The sequence below is a fragment of the Gymnogyps californianus genome, chromosome 18 (assembly GCF_018139145.2).
Source record: "Gymnogyps californianus isolate 813 chromosome 18, ASM1813914v2, whole genome shotgun sequence".
In the NCBI taxonomy this organism is placed as follows: Eukaryota; Metazoa; Chordata; class Aves; order Accipitriformes; family Cathartidae; genus Gymnogyps; species Gymnogyps californianus.
Genome location: NC_059488.1, coordinates 9,857,752 through 9,879,475, shown reverse-complemented (window position 1 = coordinate 9,879,475; position 21,724 = coordinate 9,857,752). Strand labels below are relative to the sequence as shown.

Sequence of the window (21,724 nt, the reverse complement as noted above, 5' to 3'; positions counted from 1 at the left end):
ATTAGACATGCATGCTGACATGAAAGTAATCAAATTGATTTTTTCCTATTACAATGAAGAACTTTGTATGAGCAAATAGTCTTTCTGGCACAGGAATGAAACCCCAAGAAGCCTGTGCTCACTCAGGAAATTAGGAAATCGCCACGAGCCATTGTTCAGAAATTTGGGTATTCTGCTTACTCACATGTTATTGTCACCAAAGCTGAAAGGAACATGTTAGTCAACCAAACGATTGACAAAACCCAATGCGAGGGATAACTGGAGGGTTTTGAAGCAACGTTAAATATTGCAGAAGTTGCAGTTAATTGCTTTCCCAGCATCAAAGCCTCCACCGTGCCTTTTTTGACCTCATCAGACACACTGAGCCTCTCACATGGGACAGCAGCTTGCTGGCCACTTCTCCAGGTATTGGGTATACAAGCCAGAATAGGTCAGAAGAAGTCGTTTAGAGGGCTTCTCAGCAAGTCCTGAAGACCTGGAAGTATTAACGGATATACTACAGGTGCCAAGATGAAGGGCTTAAGCCCTGTGTGCATGCGTGTGCATGCTGAGGCAGCAGTAAATGAGAAAGCCCATGTGCCAGAAGGTCAGATGAGAAAACCAGCTTCGTTTTCAGCCCGGCCTCTGCCCCGTCCCTCTGCAGAAAGCAGAGAGAAAGACAGATCATTTAAAATAATTCTTTAAAGGCAAATAGGCCTTTAATTATAAATTCTACTTGCTTAGTGTTTTGTTGGGTTTTTTAAACCCAACTCATAGCTACACTCGAAACTAGGAAGCCTGTCTTTGACTTACGGCAATTACCTAAACTTCTAATTTAAAAACCTTCAATCCGACACGGTTGTAAAGTTCTAGAGAAAGTCGGGTCAAAACGAACCCCGCGATGGGCAGAGAAGTCGCAGGGCAGAGGTGACGGTCCAGGGCGTCCCCCGCCACGTGCACCCCACGGCCCCGGGCGGCCCGGCCGCTGCCTGCACAGGCAGGGGCAAACTCAGCCCAGGGCAGGGGCTCTGCAAGCCAGGCCTTGCACGGGAAGGGTGAACCGGTCTGCCCACCTGCAAGGTGCAAAAACCCGTGAAAACCTGTTTTCTTCCTCTGATCCGTGAGCGCACGTTGGGTGTGAGAGGACAGGATCGGCTAGGTTCAAAATCTTGAAAGACGCGGTAACCAGGAGCAATTAAGTGTAGATAACACGTATAATGTAATAGGCGTACATGGCACCCTGACAGGCGTAGTCACGTCTCTTCTATAGCAAATAAAATTTAAGATTTTCTTTTAATTTTAAATATGGATCTCATACCTTTTTGTAGAATATTCATATCAATCATTAAATAATGTCAGATCTTTCAAACCAAGGAACCTGCATGTAAAAAATTTGCATACGTATGCGTTAAACCTGTCTAAAGGCTCAAATGCAGATGGGGTGGGGGGGATGTGTATGTATGTATGTATAACTTCTTTGGGCTAGCAAAAGAATTGCAGATTTAACATGCATTTCGTTGCAAATCAAAATGCTTTAATGGCTCTATCAATAAGACTTATTTTTGTTTTGTTTGTGTTGTTTGGGGTTTTTTAAAAACAAAAAGAACTTAGAAATACAAAACCATAAACCCACAACTACACGGATCACCTAAACCAAGCTTTGCTAAATGCCAATTTTAGTGAATTCATTTGTCTTACTACACAAGGTATTTGTAAAGTCATTGGTGCTACTGCTGCAATCCAAACATGCAAAAAGTTTCCATACATGTTATTAAACCAAATGAACTAACTTTTTGGATCACTTTTACACTTTTTTTTTTTTAATTTAGCTTTAATTTTAAATTAAGATTAAGCACCTTTCACAAATAGAAGTTCACAAAAGCACAGAGACTCCCACTTGCATCTACAAAGCCTCTCGCTGCGCACCCATGCAGATGCACTTTGTTATCAATTTCTTATCTTGCAGAACCTGAATAAAACCATCCTGTGACTTTGCCATGATCTCTTTCAGGAGAGGAGAGCTCTGCCCAAGCAGGGCTGAGCAAACATCCCCTTGCTGCCTTTGCCACTTCTTTCAGTGTTTACCGTTCACATATTTTTTACATGAATCCCCTCCCGCCCGATGCACGGGAAGCGGCAGAGCGGTACGGACGATCCGGGGAGTTACAGCCCAGCAATGCATGTATTTCATTGCCCACATTCCTTTGCAGTGACTGCAGCCCTCAGCACCATCGTCGCTCCCTGCGCTGCTACAGACATGGAGGGAAGGGATGGACTCGGGGTGACACCTCCAGCCACGCTGGGGGACAGGGACAGCTTTGAGGGCTTCCTATTGCTACAGCTCCAGCTAGCATCACCTCTTGCAATTAAGAAACCAGAGTTGGTTTGGGGTTTTTTTTTTTTGGTTTTGGGGTTTGGGGGTTTTTTTTGTTTGTTTGTTTTTTGGGTTTGTTTGTTTTTTTTTTTTTTAAATTGCGTATAAGCAAACCCCTTCCCAACAAAACCCAAGCCAGAGCCTGTCCCAGCACACTGAGCACCATTAACCAGCGCCCACCAAAGGGGTCCCCTCCGCTGCCCCCGCCATTTGTAAGGATCCCACCTCTCGGAGCAAGTCTGGTCCACGTACCAGCTCGGGATGTGGCGAGCTGCAGCTCCCAGAGGAAGATGAGTAGTCAGCACGCGAGACATGAGCCACAGCCCGCAACCAGCTTCACCTGAACCGCGGCACCGTCAGCTCCCCGGTAGGACACAGAGAATCCTTTTAGCCAAATCGTTACAAAATTGTGCTTTAAAGTTATTACCCAAACCCCCCAAATTCATAGTTTTGCAAAGGTAGGAGAGGTCTCCCGGGAGAGGCGGCGAACAATATCCATGAGTTTCTCATGACCTTACGGAGATTGCCATGACAACACCACTTCGATCCTCCAAACATGGACATATTCATTTGCACTAGTGTGATTGAGAATAATTAGAGCGAGATTCCCCGAGCTGGGGAGTCACAACCGTACGGCGGTTCACAGCAGCGGAGCCCAAGTTTCGAGGGAAGCAGCCTCAAATTTAAATGTAAAAAAGAACTCGCAACACTCTTCAGAGCCGTGTGACCTAATTCATTATAAAGAATGTCAGTTAGCAAACCTTTTAAATAAAACATTAAGCTAGAGGTAATTTGAAGCCTTGTGGATTTTGTTTTACTCAATTATTTTCTAATGCTTCAACTTCAAGAATAAATATGCAGAAATAAAAAAAAAATACTAAGGGTTTCATTTAATTCTTTTTCAAAAGAAATGAAGACATTCATACTAAACCAAAATACCCTCAACCAAGCCAGATTTTTAATTAAAACTTTTACGTCCTACAAGATTCTTCAAGGTTGTAATATCTGCTTCCACATCCGTGAGCTAGCATCACGCTTGCAGAAGGGCGAGCCCGTAATTCACGTTAGAATAACCCGTGCTACGCATTAGTATAACTTATTTCCAAAACATATACTCACAAATTAAACCCGGTTTGAATATTTTTTTTTTCCTTGCCCATAATTTACATAACCAGTTGCAATTTTCACTCTGTTTGTGGGGAAGAGTTTCCCGCCAGCAGACACAGAGACAGCAGAAGATGACGCTGGCCTCTGCTTTGGTTTTATTAATGCGTGATGGTAAGAATGTGGTTGTGGTGAGGCAGGTAGGAATATAAAACCTGGCAAAGAGCAGTAGAGGATAAAAGCCACTGTTGATACGCACAGTCTAATACGAGGTTAATTGGGAAAGGCGGGAAAACAAAGGGAAGGAGCTTGATGATTAGCGCTGCAAATGCTCTTCTAAGAAATACTATAAAACCCAAAGAAATTCTATTTCTTCACGCTGCAGCCCTTCATAGAGGTTGGGCTCACCTACAGAAAGAATAATTTAAGAGTCTAGAAAGTTCCCCTGTATTTTAAAAGACTCCGAGGTCCTCATTCAACCTGGACAAGCTTTGCTGAGCATTTTGTCCCGTCACTGGACAGGTTCCCAAAGGGAAATACGTGACTCACGCAAAGGGAACAGGGTGCCCTGAACGGGTGCCCAGACTCTCCCGCGGGTCCGGGTGCTGCTCTCGGCGTGACCCAGCTCCACGGCGGGGTCACACCTCAGCCCGCTGCCGTACGGCACTCCTGATCTTTGCATTTACAGTCTTTTTCAAAAGAAAAAGAAAAAAACTAGCTATTTATATGCAGGGGTGTTTGGATTTTTTAATTTCCTAACTGCTGCAGCAGTTCAAGGGAACAAAATTCACTCTGCCTCATTGATTGGGAATATTCCTGGATATATTTCCGACTGGAAATACGAGGGGAACATGGGAAAAGAGAAATCAGTTGTCCAGCATGAGCGATAACCCTGCTGTCCCGGTTAAACCCAGCCCTGGGCACGCAGGCAGCGGGACAGGCAGAGCCAACGACAGCAAGCCCAGCAGCGCAGCCCACCTCCGAGGACGCAGTCTACCCAGGATAACCCGAGGAGCAGGCACTGCAAGCCTACCAGCCCCACATCCCCCGGGATCTGCAGGGATAGAGGCTCTCGGTGGGATGGCTGCTGGTCACTCCTCCCTCACCCATATTCTGGGATAAGCAAATACAGCCAAAAGGAGGAGCCCTTGGGAGAAAAAAAAAAAAAAAAAGAAAGTTCAGAGCTAAATATTTGATTTTCATTTGGCAGCATCACCATTTTCAAGAGGATACCAGAAAGAGATTTGCAGAAATGTGCTTAACACTGCTCCTCTAGCAAGTCTGCACTACGAAACATCCAGGAAACAAAGAAAACCAGAAGAGAAAAAGATTCCTTTCTGCCACTGTGATTAGAGTAAAACACCTCACTACTTTGATTGATCCTTCCATGCAACCTTCAAAAAAATAAAAAGTCGTCCTTTCCCAGTAATTCATTCAGTGGGTTCCAGCGCGCATCTCCACGCTCAACCAGCAGCTCGGTACGGGGGGAGAGCAGGATGCCAGGAGATGCCCAGGGCAGGCCATGGGGAGCACAGGGCAGAGCCAGCTCTCGTAATCGCTCGCTGCTCTAACTATCACATCGCAACCACACCCTGGGGCCACTTTCAGGGTATTAAAAGTTCTCCTCTGTGCCACCGAAATATGGTATTTCGTGTTGGCAGAAGGTATCAACGGTGGTACCCAGCTGAGCACCACTGCGCACATCGCACAGATGCATCCACCCGCCCGCGGCGCTCCAACCCCGCTCTCGCCCAGGGCTTCTTTTCAAGATCGAAAACTACTGATGAATCCATTTCTCCGCAGCAGAGAATAAACAAGGATTAGTATTCACCCGTTCATAACAGGGAAACCCTGCAGCTAGAGGTGGAGTGAGTCAATGCCTGAACATCCAGCCTAAGTTGCTTGACGAATGCTAACTACGACTTGCAGCTTATTTATCTAATTTGGTTTGATTTTAAAATATTGAGTTATCTAACCAGACACAAAAAAAGTCTGAAAATTTCCCATGCTAGTGAAAACTCTCTCTGCCATTTTATGATGCTATAATTCAATATATATCTCTGAAAATTACTGACTTTTCTCAATCACATTTGTATTGAGAAATGCTTAAAAAAATTCAGGACAAAGGCTACAGTTTTTCAAAATGATCTTAAGTGCCTGAAAAATGGGGTTCTACAGTGAATGAGCCTTTCCAGCTCTGACTGCGATCCGCAGCCTGTAAATATTTTAGTCATTTAAGCTGGTTACAATATTTATTAGGGTCTATTTTTGTCAATCTATAATAAGAGCAGAACAGCCGATACCTATAAAACAATCCTCTCAGTTTTAGTAGAGTCTGGTTTCTGCATTAGAAGGGGGCAGCTCTGAACTGATACAACCAGTTTCTAACAAAACAAACAAAAAAATATATGGAGGAGGGATGAAGTCAGTGGCGAAACCCACAATGACTTCAGCCAGGGCCAGGATCTCCTCCAGGAACATGCTGATGCGCAGAGAAACCCAAAGAAGATGCCAAGGCTGGACCGCCTCGGGGCAGGACCACCGTCCCACCGTGAGTGTCTGTGGTCCAACCTCCCATCACCCAGGCAGTGCCCCTCATTCGGGGTGGTCTTACTGGTACCAGCGATACAGAGCCTTAACAGTGCAACAAATGTGTAATGTTGCACATCTGGGGAGTCTGACACTGTGCAGTGTATTTAAGTCGGGTGCCTACAAGCCACTGCTCATGGTGAAGGCAATGCTGTGCAGCCCTGCCTGTTGGAAATAGGAGACACACCACCGAATCATTTCCGAGAGCGCCGAATAGCTGAAAACTAACAGAGCCCATAGTGACTATCAGTACGGATTTGAAACAATGATCTAAACACGAAAAGTCTCCCTGTCTGTTCCTGAACCCATGAGGTAGAATACTCTCCCCCCCAGCCCCAGCCCTCATTTTAAAATTCATCCTTTATCAGCTTGAGTTGAGAAAATCCAGCAGAAAGGCACAAATGGATTGTGCTAGTAAGCAGAAAAACTGTTACATCTTCTGAATGTAATTTTGCCAAAAGCCTCTGCACAATTTTTTTTTGTCACGCTTTGCATTATGAAGGAAATTTCTTTTTAGAACAGGAGAATGATTTGCATAATATTCTTTGCAAGTTAATATCAGCCTCTGATAATGATCTCTGCATAATGCAAAAACGTTTGAGAAGACTGTTACAACACTAAGTAATCATATTTTAAATTATGTTTCCCTTTATAGAAAGGTGTTGCAAAAACACACAGACATGAAATCTGTCTGTTGAAGTCCCAAGAACCACCTGACCATCTTCCCACTATTCTACTGTTACAGATTGCAACACTGCCTTTCAAAATCTTACAAAACAAATTACGCTGCAACAGTCTGGCTTCACAGAAGGCAGAGCTTTTTCCTGTGCTGATGCTCCAGCACATTACATTTCACAAGAGCTTCTGATGTACTGCACGAGTTAAGCAAGGACCTGGAAATTAAGATGTAATACAATTAGATGTACTGCAGCAATTAAGGCGGATTCTCCCGTCCGTACTCGCACCAAGCCGTGCCACGCTGCCGAGCCGCAAGGTAACACCGAGCGGAGGTGGCAGCACTGGGGCGTACCCCAACTGCCACCAGGTACTGGGGACGCTGGTGTATCTGGGTTACTTCTTTTGCCCGGTTGGCTGCAGAGCCACGTACAGAGCGCTGGGAATTAAGACCCTGCCACCACTGCCACGTCCCCACCGCGCAAGAAGGCATCCCCTCCGGCAGCCAGCAATCTTCCCGAAACCTCTCCGAGGGATTAGGTGTTGTCTGATGCAGTCACAAGATCTCCGCTAACGCCATCGTTCATGCCTAATTAGGTCAGGAACTAAACATAAAAAGAAGAGGTCCAGGAGGAAGCCATTTATACAAGCATGCCGAGCAGCATCCTATTAGATGTGGGCACCGACTATTTCCCTCAACCCATCTCAAACAGGGGATGTGGGTGGGAAGCTAATGCACTTGGATATTAAATGCTTAATACGTCACTAAGACTTAACAACCACAACCAAGTGGTTTAAACCTGAGCTAACCTTCCCTGAACTAAAATAAAACTGCGAAAGGAATTCAGAGAGGTTCTTGGGACAGCCCTTGCACAAGGCAATAAAATACAGGAGTCATACACTTCAGTGAAGCAAAGAAAGACAACACGTTCAGACCAATCTATTTCTCATCATACCAATGATGTAACGGTCTCAGATTTAGAGGAAGGCACGAGGCAGGATCCACGGCGTAGGCTGTGCTCCCGAGAGCATTGCCATGCAGTGCCAATGCTGGTAAGGGCCCCAGAAAGCAAGCGTCCCCAGCCCCTGCCCATAGCATCCTCAGGACCACAGAGGAAAGTACATATAGTCCAGCTAGCACTACCCACGTCTCTAACATATACAACAGGGCATCATTCAGCATTGAGGGTGGGTGGTTTTTTTCCCACCTACAAAACTAAGTCTCAAATTCAAATACCAGATCTGTGCAGTCAAGGCACGGAGAAAATAGCCTCTTGCGTGTCAGGGGGAGCTCGGCAAGGCAGTTGTCTCTGCTCAACTGCTGCACTCGGTATAGAAATCGTAACAGAGACCTGTGATCGTTCCTCTCCCCTACAAGTTCTGGTAACTTGCAGAATTTGTCCAACCGCGTTCAGCGACAGGCAGGAGAAGAACAACCAGGGCAAGTTCTCAGTCGACAGACCAGCTAGAAAGTGTTTAGGGGAGCATTTTTACAGACACTCATTTCTTGGTGGCGTTGGCTGTTGCAGTGCCATTAGCCCGTGTCCACTCTCAGATGTTTTTGCAGGGCCTTCAGCGCATTGAGTCTTCATACGGCAGGCTGTACCTACAGATGCTCTGGCACTGTGGATACAAACCCCTCCATCCCCGCCCTGCTGTGCAGCACTGGGGGGGCAGCCACTTTTGCAGTGTACTGTCAGGTCCCAGCACACCCCGCCTGGAAGCAGCCCAGGCTAAGCCCCCAACAATCCTCCGCTCCATCCCATCCTCTCCTTTTCATACCTTTTAACGAGTTTCAAGCAGTTCCTTGCTACACCTCATCACAGGCTTCCCTCAAATGGGTTTGCAAACTGCTTGCCCTCTCACCACCAGAAGCACCGACGCTGAACCCACCAGCAGCATCCTCGTCTCTGTGCTGGAGACGGGGCACCAGGCTCCTCTGCAGCTCCAAAACTCGTGTAATGGTGACCGAAATGAAAACCAGTGATGGATGCAACACTGGAAGAAGGGAAAATCAGTGGCTGCCCCAGGCTCCCGTGCTCCAGTGCAGACCGTGCCCGCGGCCACGGGCACACACCGAACAGCAGTACGGGGTCAGGGTGCAGAGTGGCTGCTGGATGCTGCAGGTCTGGTGCTGGGCACAGAACTCGCTACAACTCTGTAATGAGCAGATTTAAAAATCAGCTGACTCGGTTTGCGGAGATGCGAGCTGTGACCGTGGTGAGGAAGCCTGGCTGCTGGCTCGCAGGGGATGCAGCCGCACAGAAAGCCCTCGAAGAGGCGGCCACCCCGCACACGAAGCCACCAACACCTCCGGCCGCAGCCAGCTGTGTCTCCAGCAAACCTGCAGAAGAGTCTCCGCAAACAGCAGCGTGGGCATGAATTTGCCTAACCTCTCTGAGTACCAGATCAAAACTGATCCTTCTTCAGGATGCTACAGCATGGTGGGTCCGGGGGTGAAGCCCCTAATGCCTTGACTGCTCAGGGACACCGAGCAATGCAAGCAGCATTTGGAACTTGTTTTTTTCAAAAATTGCAAGCAAATCTCTCCCTTCCTTCCCCAAAGTGACATATCCATCTATACCGGCGGGTGGCACCGCCAAATGCAATTCATATGCACCCTACCCACCTCCTGTGTGCCTGACACAGCCATCACCTGGACACCAAGAGGGAAAGCTTCTCCGAAGTCCCAGCAAACACGGCAGCCGTCGGCACGCGTGCTCGGGAGATCACAAGGGTGTGGGAACCGCCTCGTGAACCGCCTGAACCAAACAGTTCTATTGCTAATGCTGCACGCTGCGTTTTACATAACATTTCTGAGACACGGAGGAGGAGGTTAGGAGCAGGCTGGAGGGTGAGGAGCGGACAGCCAGCCTACCGACTGTCTGCAAGACATCCAAATGATTTCAACAGCATGTATCCGTGCTGCACAGTCAAGGGAGGCTACAAGAGCATGGCTCCTGTTGGGCTGGCACTCGGTGTCAACTTGTGTTGCTTTATAAGTATATTGCAATTGAACTGTACACAAACTGCTTGAAGAATCTGGGGGGAAATACCAGTTTGGAGGTGCGAGGGCTGCATTTGTTTTTCCAGGTGGCATAAACAAATGATGACTTTCACTGTATAAAACCTTACAAAACAGTAGTAAAGGCTACTGGAATATTTTTGTGGTTTAGAATCACTTAAAAAGCAATGTTATGCACTGTGGGCATCACCAGTGGACACATGTACCACTGTAGTGGTCCTCTGTATTTTGTTGGTGGCCAAGCAGAAAAAATAACGCTTGATGTTCTGCTGAGCTGTGGTGGGGTGCATGGCCTGAACCAGACGCATTCAGATGCAAGTTCTCATCTGGATGCAGACCATGAGTAAGGTCTGCCCAGAGCTCATCACGGTGTCAGGCAGGTGGTACCCAAGAGCCTGCAGAACACCTTTTCTCATCTCTCAGGCAGGAGCTGCCATGAGGCAGCAGCTCCCTGACATCAAGCCCTTCTGCAGGGGCTGGCTGGCCCGGCAGCGCTCGGGTGAGCACAGACTGGATCTTTCTAAAAGTATCTATTGGACTTTGGTAAAAAAAAAAAAAATTAGTGGCCTCAGTAAGATCTGCGAGCCTCGGTAAAAACCAAACAGCTCTGGTCTATCTGCAGAAAACAACCTATCCATGCAGCGCGACCGCTGCCAGGACAGCTCAGCTCCAAGCCCTGCCGTGCACGCGACTGCTGCCTCCGAGGACACGCAGTGATTTCATCACTTGGTTCCTCCACCCGCTCCAAGCTGCACTGCCCTCCTGTCCCACCCACGCCAGCCTCAGCTCCCTTCCAAAGAGCAAAAAGTTAAGTCCTCCCTTCTGCGCTGTTTCTCGTGCCGAATCCAGATCAGTCAGCAAGTACTGCAGGATACACCTCCCCTAAGGCCACTCACAAACAAGACAACAGCCAGTTTGGGATCTTAAGGGGAAGATAAATGAGGAAACTTCCTAAATTTGATTGTAAAAATATTCATGAAGATACCAAGTGGCTTGGGTACCTCCAGCTGCTCTCTGCAGAAGCACCCACCGACTCCTAAGGAAACGCAGAGGCGCTTGTCCGAGCCTGTGAAGGGTCTCGAGTGGGGACTGTCGGGCAGCCCGCATAAGCCCAGGGAGAGGGACAGACACTAACGCAGGTATTATTGACAGCAGGATATCAACTGACCTTACCCACAACTGTAACAGGCTCTGAGAAGGCAACGGCTCGAGACGTGCCCGGCTCCCGTGCTCCTCTCCAGGCTGGTGCCCGCTGGGGAGCAGAATGGGACAGCGCGTTATGGGCTCTTCCCCAAACTGGTTCATGAATCTTCAAGGACACGGGACTAGACATCTTAACAGTGCTGTGCAAGGATATAAAAGCTGCTTTGTGCTGAAATTAGCATTGCAATCTGGAAGCAGAAGTGTTGCCACCGTTAGTGGATCTGAAAACCACCCAGAGCCAAGGCACCCCAGCTGGCAACACTGGGGTCTCCAGCTCTCGCTGCCCGACTCCACAGTAAACCAGCCTTGGGCTCGATGCTTACATTGCAAAACCAAAGCACTACACATACATTAGGCTCAATCTACATTTTTACAGTTGCACATGCAATGAAAAATGCCAACGAAAAAAAAACCCAAAAAACAAAACACCCAAGAGTCATCTGAAAGACCAGTTATTAGATTGCTTGAAATGACTCGAAATGAAATTCCTACAGATTTTATTGGACTACCCAGATATTGATTCTGGTGTGCTTCTTGCTTGGTCTGCAACACAGAAATTCACCTTGCTAGAAATCCTACCTGCGTGCTGGGCCAGAAACACGCACTGGGAATGTCTGGGGTTGCTTTGTTTTGCTCCCTCTTCCTTGGCCTACAACTGCCAGCGCACATCAATAAAATAAGCCAGAAATTTCAAACAGTAATTTCTTTGTTCCCTGCCTGCACGTCCGCCACCATGCTGAGAGATGGAAGAGCACGGGAAGCCTCAATGCCCACGCAGGAAAAGGAGCGTGCAACACAGATGCCGCAGCTCCCATCTCTGTCCTGGGTGGTCGCCTCTATGGTGGTCATCACCTGGCTGTATCTCTGAGGGCTTCTGGACCAGACTTGCAGGTACCCCTCGGGAGCCTCCCAGCCCTCCTGCCCTCGGGAATTCCCTCCTCGTGCAGGATCCCCATGGGACAGCAGGACGGGAGGGCAGAGACAGAGGTCGAACACGCCAGGATATTCTGCTGGTCTCTTTGTCGCTCTGGTGGGGTGATTTCCCTTCCCATCCCCTAAGGCAGTTTAACTTGATGGGCATAAGCACTGGTGGTTTCACCCACGGGCACAAAAGAGCAGTACCCCGGGGTACGCCTGTGCCAGCAGTACATCCCCAGGTCATCCGACCAGCAGAGCTGGGACACGGATGGGTCACACTCCAGCGAGGTCTTCCCCATTCCTGTCAAATAAGATGATTTTGGATCCTCATCCCAAATCCTCTCAGGTTATAAATTCACGTGATGCCTGAACACTTGACACAAAACAACAACAGTATAAATTATTTTTTTACCCACATAAAAAGGAAATAAAACAATTAAACCCCAGCCTCTGCTGTGTGTGAATAGCTAGTTCAGAGCTCCAAGAAAGCGTCTCCATCTCCTCGGCCATCCAACATTCAAGCCCCTGTGATGAGGTGCCAGCAGCACACTCTGTGCTTAACGGCTCGCTTCACAAGGCATGAACCCAGCCCCAAGAAACTGCCATCATTTTCTCCCAACCCCTGCAGATGTTTCGGCTCAAGCGAGCCTCCTGGCCAACACACCAGCATCCAATCCCTCGCTCGTGTGCCTGCGCAGTAACGCACCGTGCGACGGCACAGCGAGCTCGGAGGAGAGCGGAGCAGCTGGAAGATGACAGCTCTGCAACTTCCAAATTTCTATTTAGCTTTTTTTTTTTTTTTTTTTTTTTAAATTCACGCTCGCAGCATAAGCGCGAGCTGGGCTGGTACTCCACTCCAGCTCCCTCTTCGGGATGTGCTCATCCTTCGACTTCACAGCTCATCCACTCGTGAGCTGCATTGCTGCCTCGTTAGCAGCACACCCACCCTGTTAACAAGTCAATGCCCCGTCCCGACGCTGGGAAGGACAGTTGCATTCTTCACTAAAGGACCAGCCCTCCCCAATTTCTCCAGCATCCCACAGGAGGTGCGGGAGATGTGAAGCTCTAGGACAACACAGGGCAAAGCTCTGGAGAAGGTGTCCAGCAGCCAAGCGAGTCTAAGCCTCGGGCCGACCGGCACAGAGTGTTCTGGATGGGCTGGAGGCTTGGCAAGGCTGGAGCGGCCGAGCGCAGCCCATGGCCCTGACGGAGCCATGGCACGGATCCTGGGAGCTGTCTGATGAGTCAAGAAGTCCTGTTGTTCGATTCACTACAGGCTGTGAATTAGTCAATCCTCCTCTTTCGCCTACCCCGCAGGCTGGGGGGGGGGGGGGGGGGGGGGCCTGGCCCCCATCCAAATATTGTGTAAGCTGCAAAAAAAAACTATTTTAAAAAAAAACCCAAAACCAGTTAATCTGTAGAAATACTATTTTGGAGGAGTGGGGGACAGCTGAAGCCATAACAGCAAACGACTACCTGCTGTTCTCCCATTCCCGTCCTCCAAGAGCCTTAAAAAGGCTTCCCACCATCCCGCTACGGCCCTTCTCACGTTACACTCGGATAAACCGAAGAGGAGCATGGCGCTCGCGTCCTGCCCAAGGTCACGGTGACAGCAAGCCACCCAGCAGCCGCCCAGCTCGGTGGTTCCCGGGGCTCTGCCCCAGCCACCGATGCCGGCGTTCCCGGGCCGCGGAGCAGCAGTTCGTGGGCAAGACCTGCCCCGGTGGGGAGAGCGCAGGCGGGATTCAGGCAGGGGAGTGGTGGAGCTATGAGGCTGTTTTCTGTCGGCTTCATTGCCACGGACAGCCACGCAGAAAGCTAACGCAAGCTTCCCAACTTCTACTTTTTTAAAAGGCTTTTCTCTCCCCCTCCTTTTCTTCCCCCCCGTTTTTAAAATCCAATTATAGCACGACTCTCTCAGCAGGGGTCAGTGTAGAATAAGAATCGCCCGAGTTAATGGACATAAGACCAAGAAAGATTAATGCCTAAATGGTTTCAAAAGTTGTATGATGCCGGTTTCATTAACATTTTAATTGTAATGTATCTTTTTAATCTTCTTTCACACTAACGGTTTTATATGCTTCAAAAAAGAAAAAACTGCTGACAACAAAAATATCAACATACCAAAATTAACAGACGGAACTGAGTGCTGTAATGGGAACTGAATGAAATGCAGAAAACCGTGTTAATGATGCATTAAGAGTAGGAATTGTACTCAGACAAGAGTCAAAAATTCAGCGCTACAGTTGCATGCCCTGTCTTTGCCTTCCCCAGATATTCAGCATGACCCCAGATACGCGTCTTTCAGCGGGATTGTGCTGAAGCAGTAACCCAGGCAGCATCACCAAATGCATGCATGGATTTATCAAAAAAAAGTGTGCTTTAAACCTGGCAATTAATCTAATTTAATCAGGGTGATACACCGGCGCAGCAGATTCAGAGGAGGCTTCTGCTGCTGTCCATTACCCTCTTTATTGAACGGCACCGACGCTGCTGTCCCCGCTCTGCAGGCTCAGGTACCGTGGCTGCAGCAGCACTCACAGACGTGAAAGATGCAGTTACAACCACCGTGCAAAATTTTATTTTACTTAATGAGAAGACAATTAAACCTAAGCAGTAATGTTTCATTAAGCATGGGCATGTATTGATGATGTTACCATGTATAAACTGAGGGAGGCACAAAAGGAGAAGATAATTGCAGAGCAGACAGATGAAGTTTCAAACAACTTTCCTTTGTAGAAATGAGTGACTGAGCGATACAGATGCTTTTGCCTGCCTGCGAGGCTGGGCTGCAGCTATAGGAGCAATGCAAAAACTGCAGCGTTTTACTTCGCAGTCCATCAGAACTTGTTAGAGGGAGAAGATCTAGGCAGAGTGATATAAACCCTCCATACAGTCATTAGCAAACCATAAAACGGTAAGTTTGCAATGAGAGTCTGATTCCAACCATAGCTATAACAGAACATAACCAAAAAGCACATTATCCTACTCAGATTTAGTCCTATAAAGGCCGCTACAGCCGGTGCAGCACTGAGGCAGGTTTCCAGTGAAGGGGCACCTATGAAGAGGGGTTACCCCTGTTTGTGGGAATTTCATTCCAGCAGGATCTCAGCCGTGAGCTTTGCACCTGAGAGAAGAGCCTCTCCCCAGGAGGGGTCTGTGGTGCACCCGGGCAGCCAGGCACGTCCCATCCCGCTGGAAGTCTCCCACCCAGCGCTGGCCGGGCCCATCTGCCTCTTCCCTTGGAAATCAAGTCATTTTAACCACCTTCAAATGTATAAAACCTCACTCCCCACGTCTTTCGGGCACCTGGCCATTGCTTTCTGCACGGCACGCCTTGAAATGCCAACCCTTTATTTATACACCTGCGTGTTACATCTCTATGTAGCATAATCCCTTCAGAGCTTAGCACCCTGGAAAGCACTGAGCACCGAAACATTATCACTCCTTTGCCATGTCATCACTACACAGTGTCTTCTACAACATCTCTGCAAAGAATTATGTTATTTCCAAGCCTGACCCTTGTTTTCCTAATGCTTCATATAATCGGAGCGTAAATGTTTGTCCTATGACACAGAGAACTGGCATGTAAAACACGTACCCATACACAATATATATATATATAACCGAGGCTGCCATATGCTTCCCCAGTGGATATCACGATAGGAACGTGCGCATGGAGCCGAGCCAGCGCTGGCACCCGAACACAGGACCCTTTCCACACAACCGCTCTGCCACCGAGCCCATCAGCCTGAGTAAGCACAAGCTCGGTCATATTTAACTTGCAATTCTTCGCACACGCTATTCTTCACCGTGCTGCCAAAATTCAGTCTCCAGACACCCAGGGATGGAAAACACCTGGCTCCCCTCCCCAAATCGATAGATCCAGAAGAGCCCTGATTGCTACAAATGAGATGCTGCAAAGAAAAGAGGATTTTTCTTCTCCTGTTTTTGCAAATGATTAATAGATCCTGAAATTGGCTTTATTGCTGGGGGGATGACACCGGGAGGTGAAGTATTTAATCTCGTCCCAGTGACTATATATGGTCACTCTGATGGAGTCACCTCCCTCCCCTCACGCTCCGCTGCCCTTCGCTCCTGGCACTGGCCTCCGCAGCAAACTGGCAGTGCTCGGGCACGGCGCCGGCGAGCCAGAAGTCAGCAGACTCCCCACGTTACTATGCTCTCTCTCCCCCTTTCCCAATGTTTTTGGCTTGTAATTTTAAAAATCTTAAATTGGGAGAAAAACAGAGAGAATGCACAAATAATCAGGAAAAAAACCAAAACATTTTAAGAGTACTTTATAGAGAATTGTTGCACCGGGGAAAAAAACCAACCCTGTCAAGTTACTTATGTTGAAATCTACCGTTCATAATCATTTACAAGTTTTAAAAAAATAAAATCAATCTTTTTGTGAAAAGCATATCAATTTATTCAGCCCCCACACACTGGTTTGTTATTGGAGGGTAGTTTGTGGCTGCTGAAGCAGTAGCAGTGATTTCTGCCCCCCCATCCACCCACCTAGGGGAAAAAATGCACTGAAATATTTGTCTTTATAGGAAATGAAACACAAAAATGTACTTGACATGCAAATTTTTTTAAAAAGTCTGATGCGAGGACCTCTAAAAAGACTGAAGCCAAACTGCAATGTCTGTGAACAGCCCCGGGAACACATACAGCACAAAACGCGTGCCAAGTGCTATTTATCTTCATTTTATCCCATTGAGCCGCAAGCTTTCGGGGGGTCTCGGTCACCGTACCAAATAATTGCTCTCGTCACCACCGGTCCCAACGCCTCCTCCGGCAAGGAGCTCAGAGGAAGAGCTGGTGTCGTGCACGGGCTGCAAATACCAGCAGCTCCCCCCGTCCCTCCTGCCCTCCCCGTCCGTCGGTCCATCCGCAGGGCAGCCTTCGCCCCAGCCAAATCCAGGGATGAGGAAGAGTGTGGTACCTCCAGAGAGCTGAAAACTCCCTCCAGAGGAAAAGGAGGAGGAAGCTCCGCACGCTCCTTCCATCATCCAGGGCTCTACGTGGCAGGCTCCGTCCCAGCAGTTCGATTTTTATTACCTCCGTCTCCATTTAGGAGTAACCACATGACAAAACCGAGCGCAATCCTGCACAGCGGAGCTCGCCCGGGGATTGCCTCTCCCTCCCTGGGATCACGGCATTTTAGCGAGTTTTCTCTTAACGGCAGCATTTGTGGATGCAAAGACTGTAGGATTTAATATTTTTTTTTTTAATTTCTGTTCTGCCTCCAAACATTTGCTTAAAAACAAGTTGAACTTAAAAAAAAAAAAACACGCTAATGAATCACAGTTCCTAGCAAATGAGCAATTGCAGTTGACACAATGAATTATGCCTGAAGCAAGCTGGGAAACATATTTTGCAAATGATCTCATCCACAGGCAAACCTGGCATGACACTTGATTTGCTAAAAAAGACACAAAGCCTGTCAAAAAATTCCTGTCACTTCGCAAATAAAGTCAGGTAGAGAAAACCAACAGCCTCACCCTCTTTTAAGCATGCTTCACCTATTTCTCAATTGCTCTACAGGCTTGATTTAAAAAACACCAAACCCCACAACACCTCCTTTAGGTGCACCCATCCCAGCTGGGTGCTGAAGGCCATCAGATGCGCTTCCACTTCCCCGGATGAAGAATAGATGGGCTGGGAGGCTGCTGTTGGGATGGCAAACACGGGCTTGGGCTCGATTTGAAGGCTAATTGCAGCAAGATACAATGCTCTCTCTGGCCATTAGGTATGGCAGGGAACTTACAATTCAGTTTAATTTCCTCCAGCTGAATGCCTGTATTTTATTTCTTTCATCGCATTCAACTAAACTCAAAGAAATGTAGGAAAAGGGGGAGGGGAAAAAAAAAAAAAAAGGCAATTAAAGTGCAGCCCCCCCTGCTCCTCAGCATCCCTGGAGCTCTCCAGGATCGGTTCCTTTCGGCCTGGCACAGCCCACGCAATTTCCCCACCTAAAAAGCTGCCTGGCTCCGAAAACTTGGGCAAATTCAAACCCGTGGCTGAAGCCTCCTCCTAACCCCATTTTGTCAGGCCTGGGTATTTTTAAACACAGGCACGGTACGGAGCAAAGCAAGAGCAGAGTCACATCACCCTTTCGCAGGTTGTTTCGCTATGTTTATCCCCAATCCACGCCATCCTTCACCACGCGCCTCAGAGCCACGTACCAATTTAAGTACTAGTATGTCAATAAAGGCAGCTCTCAGATACAGCACATCCCTGCAGAGCTCCGCAGCCCGGCACGAGCCCTACAGAAGGCCTGGCAGGGAAATCGGACTTTATAAGACGACAGTCTAAAATAAGTATTTCCATTCCGAGGCGAGATGGTTTGCGTTCCCAGTCGGGTAAGCGCACACCAGTCTGCAGGTTTCTCCGAAGCAAACCCCGAGCTCACCGAGTCGAACAGGCTCTGGCAGGAGATTTCTTGGCGCTTCTTCCCCGAGTGCCGACCGGCAATGCCGCAAAGCGCCCTCGCATCTCCTGACACCTCGGCTTGGGATTTGAATCAAAAGGTAGTCCCGAAAGGACTTACCTGGATTTTACAGGCAGGCTCCTTCAAGTTCAAGGAGAGGGGATTTTTCCTTTCTGGACTTCCTAGCAGTAACAATGCTCTACTTCCCCCGGACCGGCGGCACAACCGCCCCACGGGGATGCCTGCAGGGATGCTGACCCGTCACCGGCACCCGCCGAGAGGAACCAAAATCTGCCCCCCTGCCCCAAATCCAAGGAGACTCCCTCAGGAAAGCACAGAGTTACGGCTCGGGGAGCGAAAAGTCTTTTACATCGCAAGAGGGTACTGAAAAACATCGCTTCCTAAGTGATACAGCATCGACGCACGCATCTTATCTAAAGGTGTCCATCTTCTAGGAACAAAGGAGGACTCGGGGAAAAGCTTGAGGAGACCTGAACACCCAAAACCCCCCCGGCGCCGGCGGCGAGCACGGCGAGCACACCGAGCGCTCCCGACGGCGTGCCCCAGGCCAGAGCTCGGGCAGGAGGGGCGGAAAGGGAAAATTTTCTTCGCCAGCGGAAGAAGTGGGGTGGTGAACCCCCGGGGAAGGGGGGCTGAGACCGGGAACCGAAGGCGTTTTGGGGAACGCCGCCCTGCGCAAGCGCGCGGCCTGGCCAAAACACAAATTGCGTGTTTCGCCCGAGTGAGCCCCTTCAAACGGCGCGGAGACCTCCCGCTTGTGCGCTTACTGACGCCTGCCTTTTACCCAACTATTTCTATCATTCAGCAAGCCTTGGAAGTTTTCTCTGGCAAATTTTAAGTTCTAGAAATCCATCCCCACCCTTTAGTGTTCAAATATTACAACTTTTGTCCTGTGAAGCCTTAATTATAAGGCCTCTACAGGAGGAAAAACCCCAAACCCGCAGCAGTTACAGCTACGGAAGGACATTTATTCTCAGGAGGAGGAGGACAAGATACCTAATTATTTTATATTTGCTGCTTACTTCAGATCAAACTATTATTACCTCCATTATCCACACCTTGAGGTCACGGACTTATTGTCCTAGGCTGGGCAAACAACATCAATTCAGCTAATAAGGAAAGGCTCAGCTTTCTTCTTTTTAGTTGAAGGGTTTTATTTAATAGCAGGCTGTGAATAAGGCAGGTAATTTGGGTTTAGCTGTGCTTGAACGCCGCGCTTTTGAGCGGGACCAGTTCCCTCAGCCTCCCCCCTGCACCCGGCGCGCCCCGGGCACCCCGCGGGGTTTGCACAGCCGCTGCCAGAGTCGCCCCGGCCCCGCCGCGGCTATCGCCACCGAGAAGCCAACGTGCCACCGAGAGGGCGGCAATCATTCCGGTTTGTTTACCGATTTCAACTTCTCCTACTGTTTAATATTTCAGCTGGAGAAGGTAAACCGGCACGCCAGCCCCTCAATTACGCAGGGCGCGAGGCAAACATTTGGCAGGCACGCAGCACATCAAGCTGCCCGCAACCTCGCAAATGCCTCCTGAAAGGAGGAAAAAAGTGAATATTCAAATTAACGACCCAGCGGGTAATGGAGACTTGGCTGGAAGTGATCCTGCACTTTGCCGTTGGTCGGTACGGGTGAGCCCGGCGGAGCGCAGCACGCGATGCACTGCTGTCGTTTTATTTTCCTACAGCAGGGAAGATGTTTGGAGAAGTCCTTGAGCACAGCAAACGCACTTTAACTACAGCAGGCTGCAGACTGCAGCAGGCAGGGGAACGCGCCGGCGCTCGGGAAGGTGCTTTTACCCAATAAAAACCCAACCACCTACCCCAATTTTTCCCCGCTTCGACACCAATAAGCAAATGAACGCCCTGCCCCTTGCCGACAGACGGGTCTCACGTGCTGGGATGGGGGGGGAACAGCCGCCCGTCCCACAGCAAGCCCCCGGCCGTGCCAGGAGGGCACCGGGCACCCCAGTGACCTCGGGAATCATTCCTGAACTCCGAATTTAGGCGTTCGGCCGGGTTTTGTTTTTTTAATGTCTCCCCTTTCGCAGCGTTTTCCTCCCCTGGGAAAGAAAGTACGAGCCTGCGTCTGCATTTAGCCATTAAAAAATAAAATATCCAGCCAGCACCGCAGCCTCTTCAGAAAGGTATTTCTAATAATAACCCGATTTTCCACATCCGTGCAAGATTTGAAAACACAGCAGGAACTAACCCAATTCATCCCCAAACCCCGCTTCCCACGGGCAGGGGGGGGACCCGGCACCCGTGAGTCACCCCTTCCTCCTCCCAACACCTCCCCTCGCCCCAAAAAATACCCCCCTCGCACCCCGGTTCGGCTGAGCCAAACCCTCCCTCTAGGCTAACCGCAGTGTGATAATGAAAAGATTAAGATTAAAGGCGCGATGTGCGTCTCCCACACGCACACCCCCCCCTGAAAAAAAAGGGGGGGGGCCGAGGCGTGTTTGCGTGTTGCACGGCTTTCCCCGAGTTTTGGGGGGGGGGGGGGGGGGGTTATACTTATTAAAATATTAAATAAAAAAGGGGGGGTGGGGGCGGGATGCTGGGTGCGCTGAGTTGCGGGTAACTGTACCGGCCCCCCCTTCCCTTGCTCTCCCGCCCCGCCGGGGGTCCCGGGGGTGGACGCGGAGCTCACCTGCGGGGCTCCGGCCCCATGGACGCTGCCCCTGGGCCTAGCGGCGGCGGGTGCCGGCGGTCCCGGCGGCGGCAGCAGGAAGTGATTCCAGCCGCTCCTCACATGGACTTTCCCTGACCTCGCCCAGCAGCGCCGGCAGCCGCGGCCGCCGCAGACTCCCGGCCCCGACGGGACCGGGCCGCCCCGCTGCGGGGGGGGGGAGGCGAGGGGCGGCGGCGGGAGGTGGGACCGGGGGGGGGTTCCCCCCCCCCCCGGTCCCACCTCCCGCCGCCGCCCCTCGCCTCCCCCCCCCCCCCCCCCGGGATGCCCCCGCTCGGGGAGGAGGGACCGCGGGAAGGCGGGACTCGGGCACGGACCCCCCCCCCCCCCCCCCAGCCCCGCCGCCCACCCGGGGCATCGCCGTGGAGGGGCGCGGTCCGGGCACGGGCGGGTCACAGGGGGAGGAAATCTCTGTTAGTTTGGTTTGGTTTGGTTTGGTTTATTTTGGTTTTTTTTTTTTATTTTTCTTTTTTTTTTTAAATTTCATTTTTATTTCACTTTGTTTCATTTTATTTCATTTTATTTCACTTTATTGTTTTATGATTCATTTAATCTTATTTTTTCTTTTTTCTTTTCTTTTTATTTATTTTTTACTTTATATTTTATTTTTTATTTTTTTATTTCATTTTATTATTTTTTATTTCATTTTATTATTTTTCATTTCATTTTATTATTTTTCATTTCATTTTATTTTTTTATTTTTATTTATTTCT

At 49.3% G+C, this 21,724-nt stretch overlaps 1 protein-coding gene across 1 annotated transcript in view; it reads right to left on the bottom strand.

The window, feature by feature from the left end:
- Positions 1–21,023, bottom strand: part of NACC2 (NACC family member 2) — a 58,708-nt gene extending 37,685 nt beyond the window's left edge. The window contains exon 1 of the mRNA XM_050908083.1: positions 20,973–21,023. The gene's annotated coding sequence lies outside the window, so the exon portion shown is untranslated. The remainder of the gene's footprint in view (positions 1–20,972) is intronic.
- Between the last annotated feature and the right edge of the window lie 701 nt (positions 21,024–21,724).